The sequence below is a fragment of the Aquarana catesbeiana genome, linkage group LG04, assembly GCF_042186555.1.
Source record: "Aquarana catesbeiana isolate 2022-GZ linkage group LG04, ASM4218655v1, whole genome shotgun sequence".
In the NCBI taxonomy this organism is placed as follows: Eukaryota; Metazoa; Chordata; class Amphibia; order Anura; family Ranidae; genus Aquarana; species Aquarana catesbeiana.
The window spans coordinates 444141650-444161857 of record NC_133327.1 but is presented as its reverse complement, the minus strand read 5'-3'; the positions used below and the strand labels follow the sequence as shown (position 1 = coordinate 444161857).

At 44.7% G+C, this 20208-nt stretch overlaps 1 long non-coding RNA gene across 1 annotated transcript in view; it reads left to right on the top strand.

Moving 5' to 3' along the window:
• Positions 1 to 20208, top strand: part of LOC141140373 (uncharacterized) — a 191230-nt gene that overhangs the window by 63419 nt on the left and 107603 nt on the right. The window contains exon 2 of the long non-coding RNA XR_012243933.1: positions 17733 to 17923. This is a non-coding gene — a long non-coding RNA (uncharacterized lncRNA). The remainder of the gene's footprint in view (positions 1 to 17732; positions 17924 to 20208) is intronic.

Sequence of the window (20208 nt, the reverse complement as noted above, 5' to 3'; positions counted from 1 at the left end):
TTTAATAAAACATTTGAGGCATTTTGTTATATCTGTTTAATACATGCAAAAAAATGTATTTTATTATTTTTGTAAGGGACTTACATTCAAACCACAGGTCAGGGTCTTATTTTGCCCTGGCTAACAAAAATTAGCATTTTCAGAAAGCACACACCTCTTGGGAGGTGCTGCTATCAAGCTTGGATGCAGTACGTACAGTACATGGTGTCAGCAAATAACATGATGTCAGGAGATGCTGTGAGAGCATACAGTAATATCCATCACTTCAGCAAACTGTCGTTGAGATTCATGCCATTTCCTGTTGAGATCTTTCCATTGAATTCTATTTTTTTGGACCTGAACAGACTCAGAGGTAGGCGAATGTAAACAGATACAAGTCCCTTTACATCTGCCCCGTAGAGCTTAATGGAGTTTCCGATCAGATCTGCCTGAGAAATTGACAAACTGACCTGATTGGAAATACAGAGAAAATTGCTTTAAGCACTGTTTCTGCACAGGGGTGTGCCAAAAAAAATCAGGAATGGGTGTACGTTGTGCTAAAATTAGTGTATGAAGACATGAAGGAGGCATGGCTTGTCTCAGAAATACACTTCTCATGATTCCTAGTGCAGTGACAGCTCTCCTTCCATGATTTCCTGGACTTTTGGTGGCAGTTTCAAGCATCTACACATTGGCATCTGCACACCTTCCCTGGTGGCTGCATCTATCCTCCTGGATCTCCTAGACACATAGCAGCGGCTTTTGAGCACTTAAGAGGGACTCCCAGTGGCTGCAGCAGCTTTTCCGGTGATCACCAGCCACCGCTCTTCCATCGCAGACATAGTTCCCTGGTAAGGTGGTCTACATCTAGTGTTTGTGAGTGCATTACAAATCTTTACATTGCTCTTTTTATCAATAAAGCTTGCTACACTATATGGTCTTGTGGTACCCCTTTCTTCCTCCCCTCTCACCTGATTAGAAAGACTAAATAGAGAATATTGTTCACATATGTTGTCTTGTATCAGTTTTTTCATATTCATGTTTTTGTACATTACATTACATTTTTTCAATTTTATTCAACAGTTTTTATCTGCCATTTGTCCTCTCTTACGTTAATAATGTATTTTTATTCAGGTTTTATGGAATTCCAACAAAAGTATAACAATTGGCATGTACATTGTAGGTATATCCGCAGACTGGTTGAAGATACTTCACAGCTTGACCAAAGGTTTAAATTAAAAATACATCTAACGCAAAGAAATAAATGAGCTAAAACCTGGAAGCCTTAGGTAGGTCAACAGGTGATTCTCATCTGAAGTTGTGAAACCTCACACGGGTGTAGGTTCCTAAACCAGTGATTACTTAAAGGTGTTCATACCTTGACTCTCAAAGATCAGCCTTACAAACTTAGGTGTAAAGAAAGAAAAGGCAGATGTGCTAGAATATATAGTGTATAGCATTTGAACTGGGTGAAGTAGCCTGGGATTAAACAATGGCCTAGGTGTGGAGCAAGGTACAGGGCCTAAAAACTGAAAGTCTGAGGTGCTATATGTTTGCCTAGCCTAGTACAAAGACTGTGTGGGACTGTCCAGTGCGAAGTCCACCTAACAGGGTGGTGGAGAAAAGAAGAGAAAGGGAAAGAGAAAAAAAAAAAAAAGAAGAAAAAAGAAGGATGGGGATGGGAGCGGCTAGGGAAAATAGTAAGGAGGAAGGAAAAGGAAGAGAGGGGGCAGGGGTTGTAGGTTTAAAGTGGAAGGCAGGGGGTCAGATATATCCAGTTGTGAGGACAAAACAAAGAGAAAAAATGGGGGGGTACAAAGAATTACCCTCCACCCATCTAAGGCCATATGATCCTCCACCCCTCTAAAGACCGTTTGATTGCTTTCGATTGCTCACCGCTTTAAGACAATGTTAGGCTGTTGTATTATACAGGTCACGTACCTGTTAAACATTACCATACCTATATCATGACAAATCTCCTATATATGTACCTGTGTGCATGTGCTAGTATGATACATATATAACTAGTACATCCATATTGTGTGTCTCTGTCTCTGCACACTAGATACCCAGTAGGTAACTATACCATTTTTTATACATATATTCATATACATTTTTTGCATTTTCACCAATCTTCATGGACTCCGCTGCCTAGTTGGCAGGTGTGCTTTATGCCCTACTTGCTCTACCCTGATGCATTCAATCAAAACTTTACCATGGTGAACCACATGCCATTAGTGGCTTAAGGATATCTACATATTCTCCATATACCCCCAGAGTTTTCCAATGTGCGATGAGACAATACAGAGACGCAAACCCTACCTAAAGTGAATCCTGATGTGTACTACAATTCACTTGAGATATATCCGCATACCTATATTGTACACTGTATACATATATACTTTTTTCTGACTGGATTTTTTGCTGTTGTGTTACCAGATAATACAGCTTGCTCCAAATCAGCCCCTGAAGAAGGAATTAAACATTTAACCATATATTCCGAAACATGTTGGGATTTCTGAACCCATGCACCCCGGTTGGCCTCCTACTATGAGATCAATCATGTGCCCCAGAACCTAGCTGTATTGTATGTATTATCATAGCATGACTATCAATTTTGCTTTTATAATAATGTATTTTGTGAATTCATATGCTTTTTGTATGTATTTTGGAATCAATAAACTTTGTAATACTCTTTTATATACGTCCTCTACTCTCTTATCTGGTTTTCACCCTTTGCCCATAAAATCCCTGGGGCACCTCCTCTGTTTTTATGTATGTGAAGGAAGACATGCTCCCAGTCCTTCATTGAGAAAGTGGTGTCAAGGTCCCCGTGCCACTGTCGACAAGCCTTATTAGAAGCGGGTTGGCAGATTGCAAACATCATCACATAGATGTTTGAAATTAAGTGTCTGTGTGGTTCTTTTCATGTGCATATGTCTTCGAAAGGCATGTGTAGTCATGACCATAGGGAGATGAAAGTGGGGAGACTTAAAAAGTGTCTGATTTGTAGGTAGAACCAGAAAATAAATGAGTTATTTAACATTTGGGAAGCAAGAGAAGAATGAGTCAGGAAACCTCCCTTATCAAAAAAGTGTTCGGCCCAGGCGTTAGTATGAGGCCAGTGTATACATTTGTGATAGATTTCAGATCATTCATTTTATTTTAATTCATGAATGGTTACTTTGATACCTATTTTATAAATGATTTAACTTTGTTATTCTCAATGCCTAATGCTCTACCATCCAAATGAATTATTTTTTGACAAATGGTAAATATGTAAATCCTGTATTGAGACCATAGGGTGCTTTGGGGTTTAATCTAAAAATCCATTAAACTTCAATTTGTAATAGTCTTTCATTAAGGTCTCTCTTCTCTGAACCTAATCTTTATTTTTATCCTAAGGCTGGAATTACACTGTTTGTGCATGTGGCATGCATGGTAACATACCGTAAAAGCGTAAGTGTGAATGGGCTTGTGTTTTTCCTTTGTCTTTCACACTAAACCGCAGTGCATACATGTGAACCAGTCACATAGGAAAGATTGGGCTTTCAACTTGACCAGCACTTTCAAGCAGCATAATACAAGACTTTTGCTGCATCAAAATGGTCAAGTGTGAATGGGCCCTTATTTATCTTACCTTTGTATAATTTGGAACATGACATTTCACATCTGCAGCTATAAATAGATCTAATTTCTATCACCTTTCCATTTTTGGATTAGTGAATTCTTTCACCACTGGAATGTATGAGCCAGCTTTGGAATAAGTATGCAAAAATTATCCTTTTAGTATTGTTACATACTGTCAATGGATTGTAGAAAAGTAAAATCATTTTGCAAGACAATATCACCAAAATAAAGCATAGTTTGTCCTAAAGAAATCAATTTATGTATTACTTTGTTATCTTAAAGTGGTTGTAAAGGCTGAAGGTTTTTACCTTTAAGCATTCTATGCATGAAGGTAACAAATCTTCAGTGTGCAGATTCCCCCTCAACCCCCCCCCCCCCCATACTCACCCGAGCCTGATCCCGTTCCAGCGGTATGCATGAGAGCACTAGCTCTCCCGGGTCTCTGCCTCTACATTGGCTGAGACATAGCAGAGGGAGCCATTGGTAATCACAGCCAGTGAGGAGGGAGAGAGGGGCGGGGCCAAGCTGCGTCTCATAGACACACAGAGGCGGTTCGGGAGTGAGCACGCACAAGTCCCCCCAGAGCAAGCAGCTTGCTGTGGGGGCACTCAGCAGGGGGGAGGGGCCAGAAGCACTGTCAGGGGACCCAAAAAGAGGAGGATCTGGGATGCTTTGTGCAAAACCATTGCACAGACCGTGAAAGTATGATATGTTTGCTACAAAAAAAAAGCTGAACCTTTTACAAACCCTTTAAGTAATGACAAAGCTATCGCGGAATAAATTGGCCCAAAGCAGAAATGTAAAAATTGTCCTGGCCCAAAGGAGATGAGATTTTTTGGGGGAAGTTGTTTGAGATTTCTACCTTGCAGCAAAATGGGCCATTACTTTTTAAGACGCTAAAAATCTTATCTGATTGTCTTATCACTCATATTTTTTCTTCTTCTACAACGAATCGTTTCTGTCTTTACAGAGATTCCTTTTGTTTTGTTCTTCATCCTGTGTAATAAAAATAAGCACTTTGTATTGCACAGCCATGATTAAAATGTACACCTAAAATGAAGACAAAATAAAACAAATTTTAGTGTGCATCAGAAGATGCAGCAACTCAGATGGATCCTGCCTTATTTCCAGGCTGGGGGGCATCTAACATCATCTAGCTTTTTCCTCCTCAGCCTGACTGTCCCGGGCCTATCATTCATTAGGTTTCAGTTCTTTCAAGCATGGACTCCCACCCATTACATAACTACTCCCAAAATCAGCCCACTTCTTGTATCAGGGCTTGAGAAGTGTAAGGATGCTGGGGGTTGTAATGTTTTTAGAAGATATATGGTACCTTGTTGGTCCCTACCACCAACCCTGACTCACCCACATTGCATTGAAAGCACAGAAACACGGTAAAATCTATAAGATCTGGTATATAATGAAAATGGAAAGGTTTTATTTTTTTTTATTTCATTTAGCATGTAAATGGATGGGTGAGGGAGGAACCAAGGAAGGTACACATAAGTACATTAAACTTCATGCTGCTAGCATTAGTAACTAGAGAGGAAAGTATGTTATATTTCACTGACTCCACTCTTCTCTGCAACACTAAGCCACTTTGCCTGCCTGCAATCCACATCTGCCTTGCTGTAACCATCAATAACCACTGATTCTACTCTTCCCTACAGCACTGTGCTATTTTGCATGACTGAAATCAACTTCTGCCTTGCTAAGACATTGAAATTGCTGTTTATACATGTCTGTTTTCAGATACACTTAATGTACTTTTCATGGTGCCTTGGCCAAGATCAAACACCTAGCCTTATTGTGCTGTCTCCATCTTGCTTTGCGATCTGTTTAGGGCAGAAAACTCCCACTTTCACCATGTACAGTGGGGACGGAAAGTATTCAGACCCCCTTAAATTTTTCACTCTTTGTTATACTGCAGCCATTTGCTAAAATCATTTAAGTTCATTTTTTTCCTCATTAATGTACAGACACAGCACCCCATATTGACAGAAAAAACACAGAATTGTTGACATTTTTGCAGATTTATTAAAAAAGAAAAACTGAAATATCACATGGTCCTAAGTATTCAGACCCTTTGCTGTGACACTCATATATTTAACTCAGGTGCTGTCCATTTCTTCTGATCATATTTGAGATGGTTCTACACCTTAATTTGAGTCCAGCTGTGTTTTATTATACTGATTGGACTTGATTAGGAAAGCCACACACCTGTCTATATAAGGCCTTACAGCCTTACAGCTCACAGTGCATGTCAGAGCAAATGAGAATCATGAGGTCAAAGGAACTGTCTGAAGAGCTCAGAGACAGAATTGTGGCAAGGCACAGATCTGGCCAAGGTTACAAAAAATTTCTGCTGCACTTAAGGTTCCTAAGAGCACAGTGGCCTCCATAATCCTTAAATGGAAGACATTTGGGACAACCAGAACCCTTTCTAGAGCTTGCCGTCCGGTCAAACTGAGCTATTGGGGGAGAAGAGCCTTGGTGAGAGAGGTAAAGAAGAAGCCAAAGATCACTGTGTCTGAGCTCCAGAGATGCAGTCGGGAGATGGGAGAAAGTTGTAGAAAGTCAACCATCAGTGCAGCCCTCCACCAGTCGGGGCTTTATGGCAGAGTGGCCCGACGGAAGCCTCTGCTCAGTGCAAGACACATGAAAGCCTGCATGGAGTTTGCTAAAAAAAAAACACCTGAAGGACTCCAAGATGGTGAGAAATAAGATTCTCTGGTCTGATGAGACCCAGATAGAACTTTTTAGCCTTAATTCTAAGCGGTATGTGTGGAGAAAACCAGGCACTGCTCATTACCTGTCCAATACAGTCCCAACAGTGAAGCATGGTGGTGGCAGCATCATGCTGTGGGGGTGTTTTTCAGCTGCAGGGACAGGACGACTGGTTGCAATCGAGGGAAAAATGAATGCGGCCAAGCACAGGGATATCCTGGATGAAAACCTTCTCCAGAGTGCTCAGGACCTCAGACTGGGTCTCAAGACAATGACCCTAAGCACACAGCTAAAATAAGGAAGGAGTGGCTTCACAACAACTCTGTGACTGTTCTTGAATGGTTCAGCCAGAGCCCTGACTTAAACCCAATTGAGCATCTCTGGAGAGACCTAAAAATGGCTGTCCACCAACGTTTACCTTCCAACCTGACAGAACTAGAGAGGATCTGCAAGGAGGAATGGCAGAGGATCTGCAAATCCAGGTGTGAAAAACTTGTTGCATCTTTCCCAAAAAGACTCATAGCTGTATTAGATCAAAATGGTGCTTCTACTAAGTACTGAGCAAAACAGTATTTAGTATCTACTAAAAACAAAAGCAAGTACAAACAGTACTGTTCCACTTCAAGTTGTCTGAAAGTTCCTATTCATCTTTTCTCTCTCTCCCGCAGCCTTATTTTCCCCTCTCTTCACCCTCCAACATGCTCATACTAATCTTCTTTGCACCCCCCCCCCCCGCCTTCACCCCACAACCTGTACATATCTCCCTCATTCCACCCTCCCAATATTACTGCACTTATCATGTCATGCTGTCATGGACTTTGGGCTGCAGGAGAACCATTGCCTGGAGAACTCTATTTTTTAATGTGTTCTAAAGTTATCCAGAGAGAGCTCATCACTAATTGCTTTTGTCTACTTATGCATAAGTTAGTCCTATGGGGGAGCCGCACTGTCTAAGGTGGTCAATGTTATGATAATAGGATTAGCTCTACTGTCTAAGGTGACCATTGTCTGAGATAATAGTAGCCCTTATCTGATGTTTTTCTGTATAAATGTAGTGTTTCTCAAATAAAGCAGTTCTATTTCTGGTGTACTCCAAGACTGGTTCTATCTGTTTTTTTGGGGTTACTATAGCCGTATCCATTGGTCTCGTGTTCCAGGACTAGGGAAGCAGCTTCTTGATGGAAATACCCAACAGGGTGTCTGGAGTCCGTCACATTTGGTTGGCAGCGGTGTGGGATGCTTTCTTGTGCCTGGAACATCCAAACCACCAACGGGACCTTGTCAGATGGATCTTTGATACTCCAGCCTAAAGCGAAGCACACTCAAGGATCTGCTGGAATCAAGGCGCTAGCAACAAGTCAAAAGCAACTCTAATTGCAGAGTTTATGGAGAGTGACCAGGCCAGCGATCGAAGCAGAGGGCCAGCTATGGAGGGGTCCAGGATATGTGAGCTCCAACGAGAGATTCAGTGGCGTCTGGTGCTCTACAGCACCACTCCCCCCCAAGAGATGATCACACAGATAATTGTAGACACGACATGCCTGAAAATGCTTGGGGTCCAGAAGGAGATAGGGGGTACTGCAGCTGCAGAACAGGGTAGCCACAAGAAACTTCTCTACACTGCTTTCTAACCCATCCAGGATGGGGTGGAGGAAATTGACCGGTACCTACATGTCTTTGAGACCCAGTGTGCTCTCCAGGGAATCGACAAAGCTGACTGGGTCACCATCCTCATCAGCAAACTGTCTGGTCGAGCACTGGACGCCATACCTGCGGAAGACAAAAAAGACTACGAGTGAGTCAAGGAGCAGCTGCTGGCAAGATATGCAATCACTCCCGAAGCTCATCGATTCCAATTTTGCAGCCTACAACGGGAAGAGGGCCAGCCTCTTGGAATGTTCTACTTGGAAATGATTTGGGACATCTTCCTTCATCTTTCCATGTGGATTTATCCCCAGAAGCCTTCCCTGTGACCACCCGGCAGCAAGCAAGGCGAGCGGTGGAGGCAATCGATGATGCGACCCAGGTGAGGCCTAACTTCCCTAACCCCGACCATAATGTACCACCCTTTACCTGGGCTACCCCGACTGACTTTACCCGGGAACTACTATCTGACCCAACTTTGGCTAGTTACCGGGAGAGGGCAGGGATGGACCCCGGGGGATTAGAAAGGCAACGGATAGAGTGAGATCTGGAAATAACTTTATCGGGTGACCGAAGGGCAGCTGGTTGGACCACTCAAATATCGGCGTGACCTGCTTAGCGTCGGACATTCCCCTAGCTGGTCACTTTGGAGTGACCAAAACTGTTCACCATTTGACTCAGCTATTGTTCTGGCCAGGGATAACCGGGGATATTAGACAGTATTATTATACTTGTGATACTTGTCAGCGTGTGGGAAAGAAGGACGACCGATCTAAAGCTTCTTTGTACCCCCTACCAATCATAGCTGAGCCCTTTATCCGGATAGTCGTAGACCTGGTAGGACCATTACCCCAACCCAGTCCCTCTGGCAAAAGATATATCTTGATGGTGGTAGATTATGCTACTCATTACTAAGAGGCAGTTCCTCTGACAAACATCCATGCAGAGACATTAGTGGAGGCCCTGCACTGGATCTTTGCCAGGGTGGGTTTCCCTCAGGAGATTATATCAGACCAAGGGACTCAGTTTACTGCGGACCTGACCCAGCAGTTGTGGAAGCTCTGTGGAATTAAGCCTATACACAGCTCTCCCTACCACCCCCAGACTAACGGACTATGTGAGTGGTTCAATGGAACTCTGAAGCAATTACTGCGAACGTTCGCAACTTCTCACCAGGTTTGGGAGAAATTTCTGCCACACCTCCTGTTTGCTTACAGGGAAGTGCCAAAAGAATCTACAGTGTTCTCCCTATTTGAGTTATTGTATGGTAGACGGGTGAGGGGGCCACTAGATCTACTTAGAGCCCATTGGGAAGGAGGTGTAGGGGCTGAAGAGACCTCTGTTGTAGGGTACGTACTAGCGCTTAGGGACAGGCTGAAGGAACTCACGGACACCATACGGGAGAACCTTCAGACTGCACAGGGGCGGCAGAAGTGGTGGTGTGATCGTACCGCCCGGAATTGCACCTTAGCTGTAGGGCAGAAAGTTCTTGCCCTCAAACCTACCAAGTCCGACAAATTACAGGCCTCTTGGCAGGGACCCTACAAGTTAGTGCAGCAAATATGTGACACTACCTACCTAGTAGCTAAGTGCTCAGATGAGATATAGGGACAGAGCAGGTGTAGAGACAGTTAGTTTAGATGGGCAGCTAGGGCCGGAACAGCAGGACCAGGCCGGGCCATAGGCAACATTGTCCTGAACCAGCTAAAGTAGAGGCCATTGCCAACTGGCCCACCCCCTGGACAAAAACCCAGGTCTTGGCATTCCTAGGCACTGCAGGGTTTTTTGCCCATCTATAGCACGATAGCTAAACCCCTGACTGACTTGACCAGAAAGAATCATCCCCGCCAGGTCCTGTGGTTCCCAGAGTGTGAAAATGCTTTACAGCGCCTGAAAAATGCTTTGATTTCTGCCCCAGTTTTGGCTGCTCAAGACCCAAACAAACATTTTTGTGTACATACAGATGCTTCTACTTTTGAGTTGGGAGCAGTGCTAAGCCAAGTGGAATCCGACGGCAGTGAGCACCCTGTTGCCTACAACAGTCGCAAGTAGGGATGAGCCGAACACCCCCCGGTTCGCACCAGAACCTGCGAACGGACCGAAAATTCGCACGAACGTTAGAACCCCATTGACGTCTATGGGACTCGAGCGTTCAAAATCAAAAGTGCTAATTTTAAAGGCTAATTTGCATGGTATTGTCCTAAAAAGGGTTTGGGGACCCGGGTCCTGCCCCAGGGGACATGTATCAATGCAAAAAAACTTTTAAAAACTGCCGTTTTTTCGGGAGCAGTGATTTTAATGATGCTTAAAGTAAAAAAAAAAAAAAAAGTGAAATATTCCTTTAAATATCGTACCTGGGCGGTGTCTGTAGTATGCCTGTAAAGTGGCGCGTGTTTCCCGTGCTTAGAACAGTCCCTGCACGAAATGTCATTTTTAAAGGAAAAAAAGTCATTTAAAACTGCTTGCGGCTATAATGTCGGGTCCTGGCAATATGGATGAAAATCAGTGAGATAAACAGCATGGGTACCCCCCAGTCCATTACCAGGCCCTTTGGGTCTTGTATGGATATTAAGGGGAACCCCACACCCAAATTAAAAAAAGGAAAGGTGTGGGGCCACCAGGCCCTATATACTCTGAACAGCAGTATACAGGCGGTGCAAACAAGACAGGGACTGTAGGTTTGTTGTCAAGTAGAATCTGTTTATAATTTTGAACTGGTACATTTTTAACGTGTTTAGCTCCAGCCAAAAAATCTATTTTAAGCTTTTTGAAAAACATAGGGAAGGGTTATCACCCCTGTGACATTTGTTTTGCTGTCTGTGCTCCTCTTCAGAAGATTTCACCTCACTTTTTGTCCCAATGACAAATGTTTTTTGAAAATTTGTGGTTTTTTGTAAAACAAGGATTGGTGATAAAGCATCAGTGGAAAGGAGAAATGTTTTTCCCATATTAACTCTTACAGGAGAGAATTTCCCTTCCTATGGGTAGATTTCATCTCACTTCCTGTTGTCTCCTTCCATTTTCAAGTAGGAGTCGTTTGTAAGTTGGATGTTTGAAAGTAGGGGCCTGCCCTATATACTCAGCAGAAATTTGGGCCTTAGGTGTTGTTGCGGCCACAACACTGTAAGCCCTCACAGGGCCCTGCTGTGAATTATTAGATCAAGAATTGTAACTAAATGCCCCTGTTGAACAGGGGCAGAAAAATTGGGCCTTTGGTGGTGGTGGTGGTGCTGGTGCCACAACACCACCACAACACCTCCTCCCAGCCACGTACAAGTCCATGCGTTTCTTGGGACTGATCCCTTAAAGACTGCTGCTGATGCTGAGTGCCAGGCTCCTCCTCCATACTGACACAATCCTCCTCCTCCTCCTCCTCGTCCTCTTCCTGTGTGATCGGCGGGCACGCAGGAACACTGTCTGCATAAAGGGGGCCTTGAGAGCTAAGGAAGTCCTCCTCTTCCTGCCTCTGTTCTGCCTCAAGTGCCCTGTCCATTATTCCACGCAGCGTGTGCTCCAACAGGTGGACAAGGGGGACAGTGTCACTGATGCATGCACTGTCACTGCTCACCATCCTCGTGGCCTCCTTAAATGGTGACAGGACAGTGCATGCATCCCTGATCATGGCCCACTGGCGTGGGGAAAATAAACCAAGCTCCCCTGACCCTGTCCTGGTGCCATAGTCGCACAGGTACTCATTGATGGCGTGTGCAGCTGCTGCAGCATGGCCAACGTTGAGTTCCACCTGGTGGGCATGTCACAGATTAAGCGGTTCTTCGGCAGGTTAAACTCCTTTTGGAGGTTTGCCAATCAAGCACTGGCATTATATGACCGGCGGAAATGCACACAGACTTTCCTGGCCTGCCTCAGGACATCCTGTAAGCCCGGGTACCTGCCCAAGAACCGCTGCACCACCAAGTTAAGGACGTGAGCCAAACAGGGCACATGGGTCATTTGTCCCTGTCTGAGGGCAGAGAGAAGGTTGGAGCCATTGTCGCAAACCACCATTCCTGCCTTAAGTTGGCGTGGCGTCAACCACCTCTGAACCTGCCCCTGCAGAGCTGACAGAACCTCTGCCCCAGTGTGGCTCCTGTCCCCCAAGCACACCAGCTCAAGCACCGCATGGCATCTTTTGGCCTGCATACTTGCGTAGCCCCGTGAATGGCTACGGAGCACCGCTGGTTCCGAGGACAAAGCACAGGAAGAGGCCATGGAGGAAGAAGAAGAGAAGGGGGTGGAGGAGAGAGGTGTGTCACAATCATTAGTAGTAGCATTTTGGAGGCATGGTGGCGGAACAACCTCCAACACTACTGCACCTTGTCCTGCATCCTTCCCAGCTGCCAGCAGAGTCACCCAATGCGCCGTGAAACTTAGGTAACGTCCCTGTCCATGCCTGCTGGACCATGAGTCAGCGGTAATGTGCACCTTACTTCTGACCGCCCTGTCCAGCGAGGCATGGACATTGCCCTCCACATGCCGGTAGAGAGCCGGAATCGCCTTCCGTGAGAAAAAGTGGCGTTTGGGTACCTGCCACTGAGGAACCGCACATTCCACAAACTCACGGAAGGGGGCAGAGTCTACCAACTGAAAAGGCAGCAGTTGAAGTGCTAGCAATTTTGCCAAGCTAGCATTCAACCACTGGGCATGTGGATGGCTGGGAGCGAACTTCTTCGGTGGTGCAGCAGCTGGGGCAGGGAAATTTGCCTGGTACAATCTGACGTCGGTGTACCGAAAGCAGATTGCCCACAAGTACTTGGCTGTGACACACCTAATTCTACACCTTCATTCCTCTCAGTGCAGGTCTCAGAGAGGACTGAAGGTATAGTGGGGTTGGAGATCTCAGCTGATGAGGAGCAAGGAGAGGTTCTCTTTGTTCTTTGGTGTGGGTCTTTTAGATACGCTTGCCAATGAACTGCATGGCAGGTCAACATATGTCTGGTCAAGCATGTGGTGCCCAAGTGGGAGATGTTTTGGCCACGCGAGATACGCTTGAGACATATGTTGCAAATAGCAGCGGTGCGATCTGATGCACTCGTCTCAAAAAAGGCCCACACCAAAGAACTTTTGGAATAACGCACAGAGACAGCAGCGCCCTGCACATGCGGAGCTTTGGGGTGTGATGCAGTCAGTGTGCTGCCCTTAGGCTGGCCCCTGAAGGGCATCCTGCCTCATTGGTGATGTGCCTCCTCCTCCTCCTCCTCTCTCCTATCAGGCACTCACGTTGAGTCAGTGACCTCATCATCCCCTCCCTCCTCATCACTGGAGCAACCCTGGCAGTATGCTGCAGCAGGGGGAGCATGAATGCCAGATTGCTGTCCTTCTTGGGCACCCCCTCTGTCCGTGCTCATGTTACTGCCTTCATCTAGCTCATTATCATCATCAGAGCCTTCTAAACGCTGGGCATCCTCCTGGAGCATGTACCCAACACTGTGGTCAAACAGTTCGAGGGACAGTTCCTCAGGAGAACATGGTGGGGCTAGGGAAGGAGTCACTGATGCCATTGAGCCGAGGGAGGAGGCCGCGTTGGCAGCTGCTTTGCCAGACAAAGTACCCTGAGCATGGGTGAGAGAGGATGAGGAGGATGAGGATGGCTTGGTCATCCACTCGACCAAGTCTTCCGCATGTTGCGTCTCAACATGGCCAGCTGCCGAAAAAAAGGCCAAGCGTGTCCCACGGCTACGTGCTGATGAGGATGCACCATCTCCACGACCAGCACTGTTGCCTCTAGACACAGAGCCTGCTTGCCATCTTTTATTGGCTTGTGACTGTCTGCCTCTCCTTGTTGGCCTTCCATACTAATGGCCTGTAGCTGCACTAAGCTGGGATATATATATATATATATATATATATATATATATATATATATACTGATACTGCAGCTAGCAAAATCAACTGCCTGCCTGTAGTATGAGAACATCACCAACCTTCTACAGGTAGCTTTAGTTGAACACTGTGCAGAGCTCACAAAAAACTAACTTGTAGCTTATTTAGCTGCCTGCGGTAGTGATAGGATCAGGAAAACAACACCAACCTTCTACAGGTAGCTTTAGCTGAACACTGTGCAGAGCTTGCAAAAAACTAACTTGTAGATTATTTAGCTGCTTGCGGTAGTGATAGGATCAGGAAAACACCACCAACCTTCTACAGGTAGCTTTAGGTGAACACTGTGCAGAGCTCGGAAAAAACTAACTTGTAGATTATTTAGCTGCCTGCGGTAGTGATAGGATCAGGAAAACAACACCAACCTTCTACAGGTAGATTTAGCTGAACACTGTGCAGAGCTTGCAAAAAACTAACTTGTAGATTATTTAGCTGCTTGCGGTAGTGATAGGATCAGGAAAACACCACCAACCTTCTACAGGTAGCTTTAGGTGAACACTGTGCAGAGCTCAGAAAAAACTAACTTGTAGATTATTTAGCTGCCTGCGGTAGTGATAGGATCAGGAAAACACCACCAACCTTCTACAGGTAGCTTTAGGTGAACACTGTGCAGAGCTCGCAAAAAAATAACTTGTAGCTTATTTAGCTGCCTGCGGTAGTGATAGGATCAGGAAAACACCACTAACCTTCTACAGGTAGCTTTAGGTGAACACTGTGCAGAGCTCGCGAAAAAATAACTTGTAGCTTATTTAGCTGCCTGCTGTAGTGATAGGATCAGGAAAACACCACCAACCTTCTACAGGTAGCTTTAGGTGAACACTGTGCAGAGCTCGCAAAAAACTAACTTATAGTTTTAGCTGAACACTGTGTGGAGGACGCACTACACTAACTTGTAGCTTTAGCTGAACACTGTGAAGAGGACGCACTACACTAACTTGTAGCTTTAGCTGAACACTGTGCAGAGGTCGCACTACACTAACTTGTAGTTTTAGCTGAACACTGTTCAGAGGACGCACTACACTATCTTGTAGCTTTAGCTGAACACTGTGCAGAGGTCGCACTACACTAACTTGTAGTTTTAGCTGAACACTGTTCAGAGGACGCACTACACTAACTTGTAGCTTTAGCTGAACACTGTGCAGAGGTCGCACTACACTAACTTGTAGTTTTAGCTGAACACTGTTCAGAGGACGCACTACACTAACTTGTAGCTTTAGCTGAACACTGTGCAGAGGTCGCACTACACTAACTTGTAGCTTTAGCTGAACACTGTGCAGAGGTCGCACTACACTAACTTGTAGTTTTAGCTGAACACTGTTCAGAGGACGCACTACACTAACTTGTAGCTTTAGCTGAACACTGTGCAGAGGTCGCACTACACTAACTTGTAGTTTTAGCTGAACACTGTGAGGAGGACGCACTACACTAACTTGTAGCTTTAGCTGAATACTCTGCAGAGGTCGCACTACGCTAACTTGTAGCTTTAGCTGAACACTGTTCAGAGGACGCACTACCCTAACTTGTAGCTTTAGCTGAACACTGTGCAGAGGTCACACTAAACTAACTTGTAGCTTTAGCTGAACACTGTGAGGAGGACGCACTACCCTAACTTGTAGCTTTAGCTGAACACTGTGCAGAGGTCACACTAAACTAACTTGTAGCTTTAGCTGAACACTGTGAGGAGGACGCACTACACTAACTTGTAGTTTTAACGGAACACTGTGCAGAGGTCACACTAAGCTAACTTGTAGCTTTAACTGAACACTGTGAGGAGGACGCACTACACTAACTGTAAATAGTCTATCTGCCTGACTGTGGTACTAATAGGATCAAAAGAACACCAGCAATTTTCTTCAGGTAGCTGTAAATACTGTAACAAGACAAGCCTGCCTGTCAGTAGGAAGATAACAGGAACGGATCTAGCTAAACTGAATACAGTGTATATATATATATATATATATATATATATACACAACACCTGGGATGCATATATATACACACAATACACTGTAAGTGCAGCTAACTCACTGACTGTCCTGCCTAATCAAATGAAATGACACTGTCTCTCTCTCTCTCTCTAAGCATGCCGGAACACACTACACAGGGCTGCCGTGCAGGCTGCCTTATATAGTGTGGGGCATGTTCTAAACCCCCTGAGCCATAATTGACCAAAGCCACCCTGGCTTTGGCCAATTACAGCTCTCTCTAATGATGGCGCTGTGATTGGCCAAGCATGCGGGTCATAGTGCCGCACCATATGGGCCGTGACGCACCACACGAATTTGGCGCAAACGGACCATATTGTTCGCAATTCGACGAACGGTCGAACAGAAGATGTTTGAGTTGAACATGGATTCGACTCGAACACGAAACTCATCCCTAGTCGCAAGCTACTACCCCGGGAGGTGGGGTATGCAGCCGTAGAAAAAGAATGTTTGGCGCTGGTGTGGACCTTGAAAAAACTTCAACCATATCTCTATGGACGATCCTTCATGGTGCTCACTGACCACAACCCTTTGATCTGGTTAAATCGAGTATCCGGGGACAACGGACGCTTACAGAGATGAAGTCTTCCCTGCAGACCTACAACTTTACTGTGCAGTACAGGCCTGGCCAACAAAATGGCAACGCAGATGGACTTTGCAGGCAAACTGAACTTTGATTGTACTTTAGCTCCCAGACATCCCCAAGCTGACCCGTATTGGATCTAGCCGGGTCTGCCGGAAATACCCATCAGGGTGTCTGGAGACCGTCACACATGCTCTTTCTCAGCCCACACAATGGGGTTTATTTATTAAAGGCAAATCCACTGTACACTGCAAGTGCACTTGGAAGTGCAGTCGCTGTAGGTCTGGGGGGGCATGCAAGCAAAATAAAAAACAGCATTTTTGCTTGCACCTGATTGGATGATAGAAATCAGCAGAGCTTCCCCTCATTTCAGATCTTCCCCTCAGATCTACAGCATCTGCACTTCCAAGTGCACTTGCAGTGCACTTGTAGAGCACAGTGGGTTTGCCTTTAGTAAATCAACCCCAATGACACCAACAGGCTCAAATTAAAAAACATACCCCAAGGTAAAAAAAAAAAAGATATCTGTACAAATAAAATATCTGATATACTGTATATTCTAATTACCTAAGCCTTTTTCTGTGATAGAATTAGAGGTCACTATGGAAGTGTTTATAACACTGGAGTAATTATGTACTGTATGTGTTTCCTGTGTTTGTTTTTCAATAAAAAAATGTATTAAAAAAAAGAAAAGCAAAAAGATGGCTCATTTGAAATGCCAAACAATTTGGTTTGCCAATGATTCAGAACTGCTAGATATTGTATATCATCATAGATACGCAAAGTAAAGATCCAAATACTGTAGCATTTATGCTTATGATTGTTTCTAGCATGAAAGAAGACCTTTGTCCTACTCTGCTATCTCAAGCTCTGTTCAAACCAAAGCAGACACCCAGAGCAAGTTTACCTGAAAAATTTCAAATCACAAAAATAATATTTTTTTTAACATGAAATTAATAAACAAAAATTGCATTTGGTGGTAATGTCTACAAAAATAGGTTGAGGTCAGTACATGTGGCTCCACTCTGTTTTCTAACAGTAAGGAAGGGCAAGAGTGATTTCAAATGAAAATGCAGCTTGGCATTCCTTTAAACATGAGTCTTGCATCTCCCTCTCTGGCTTCCCAAACACCTAGTCTTGACTTCAGTTATTTGTACAGCATTGTATCCTGCAAACATAAGCATCACATAGTTAGTGTCATGTTTTATTTTAAAATATATCAAACTAAATGCATAATCCTTTCAATTATTTTACAGTGTTTACTAATGCTCTCTCCATGAAAGACTAATTCTCTTTTGCCATTGCAGACCCCTACAACCACCAGGCCAAGATTGTGGGGAAGAGGCTCTTGCCCCATCAATATGGGGACAAAGTGCTTTGCTGGGGGGAGCTGTCAATGAACCTGCCGACTACACCAAGCTGTGGGTGGAGCCACTTGCCCTGCACATGGGGATACCTTTCACCATGTTTCAACGTGCTCATCGATGCCCGGGACCAGGTAGGGACTGAGGTCATGTAAGAATCAAATATTAAGGCAGTTTCCAGCTTTAGAGATGAGCCGCATCACTGTGTGCAGTAATAAAAGTAAGGAGTTCCTCTGAAAAGTTTTGTCCTGTGGCACTACTTAATTTAACTTGATGTGTGTTGCATTTAGGAGGGACACTGCTGAGTCCACACCCTCTTCACCAGTACAGCGTACCTCTGTTACCTCACACCCACTTATTCTTGTACTTTTTAATTCCTTCCTTCCTATACCGTGTTGCTAGGCAAAAGGTTTTCATAATGCGAGTTTGGTCTCGGTTGCATCCGGAGGCCTACTACTTGGGAGGAAGCCAAATCACCGACCCCGTCACTACTGGAGGACCCATCACCTGTGCCAGATATCACACTTCATGACTGGATGTGATATAACTTGCACTAGTTCCTGGTTATTCATAGCAACTGCATTTCTCATCCTGCTTGTCTTGCCAAGTTAACCTTGTAGTAGTGGTTTCGTTTCATACCCCATATGTGCTTTACTGACCATAGTTCTTTTGATATACCAACTCCAATATGCACCCCTTTTGAATAATTTCAGACCATGCTTAGAACAGTTGATGCAACTTTACTTAAAAGTCTTTGGCATTACAGTTTAACATGAACATGTCCATAAATTAAACCTAGCTGCAACTGTTTGGCTGCCCAGACACCCCAGGCTACCTTGCCATATGGTAGCACATAGCTGGCGTGTTCCATGATCTGGCTGCCCTCCAGATCCCCAGTGTCTCCAAGGGACTGCAAGGTGCAGCAGTCCTACAGCATGTCTGTTCAGAGTCCAAATCCCATTATGCAAGCTGCTCTTGGGCCCCAGCCTTCCCCTATTTATATCACAGGTACATAGACTGTATCAAAAATCCAGAAACAGAACCACACAAAACTTAACTCTTACCCCAAACTTGGGCCAGCCACTAGCTAAACTAACATACCTGTAAGCTACAGGTATGTAGCCTGGAATGATTCAGGTGGATGGGGGGTGCACACTTGTCCCCTGCTTTCCTGGCCAGCCAGTCTGTATGCTTGGATTAAGGGTCCGATATGGATTTTGGGGAAACCTTGTGCATTTTTTTTCTTCATTTGCTTTATGTCCCCCCTAAAAACAAATGCCAGATACAACAGATCTAGTATGTTTTTTGGGCACCCCCACAATGTTTCTGTTTTTCATTCTTGCTGTATGATGTGCAAAAGTAACATTTGTAACGAAAAAAAAAACACTTTTAAATTGACAGTAAAATCACATTCTGCTGGCTTCTTTCTTTTTTCTTTTTGCTAAAAAGAAGTGCTGCCCGACCCAAAAAATCAAAACAATAAAAAATAAGAAAAAGATCTGACAGGGAGCTGTCATTTACCAGCATTTAAACAATATTTTCTGTGGATTTCAATATTGCTGTAGTAGGTTGTATACATCAATGTTTCTCAACTCCAGATCTCAAGTACCCCCAACAGATCATGTTTTCAGGCTCTCCAATATTTTGCACATGTGATTTGATCAGTTTCACTGCCTTAGCAATTACTACAGCCGTTTCATCTGAGGGAAATTCTGAAAACATGACCAGTTGGGGGTACTTGAGGACTGGAGTTGTGAAACATTGTACATTATACAGATGCACCACTTCTCAGGCAGGTTTGAGGCAACCCTCCCACCACCCCAGGCAGTTTATTTAAAGGAATTGGGCATTTTTAATGTTTCACTTTGAGCATTATAAAATGCGATGTTCCCTGCTGATTTTTCTTCCATTAGTACATGTCCTACAGATCAGTGCCCAGCCACTCATGCCATTTGTTTGACAATCCCTAGCCCATAAGTAAAAAAAATGGCTAGTGACAGTTACTGTAAATCCTTAGGATCACAGATTAATACAGTTAGGCCCCTTTCACACGGGACGGATCCGTGATGATCCGCCCCGTGAACATCCTCTTGCTCAGCAGGGATCGCTCCGTTGATCCCCGCTGAGCTGGCGGATGACAGGTCGGTCCCTGCACACTGTGCAGGGACTGCCCTGTCAGATCTCCGCTCTCCCCTATGAGGGATCGGATGAACACGGACCGCCTGCCCGTGTTCATCCGATCCACTCTGCAGATGGATAGAAAAATAGGATTTTCCTCTGTCTGCAGAATCGGACCATAGCGGGGATGGATGATATCGGGTGTCAGCGGATGTTCATCCGCTGACACCCGCTATCCCATAGGGATGCATGTATGTCCGTATTTCATCCGAAAACGGATGGATGAAATTCGGACATACGG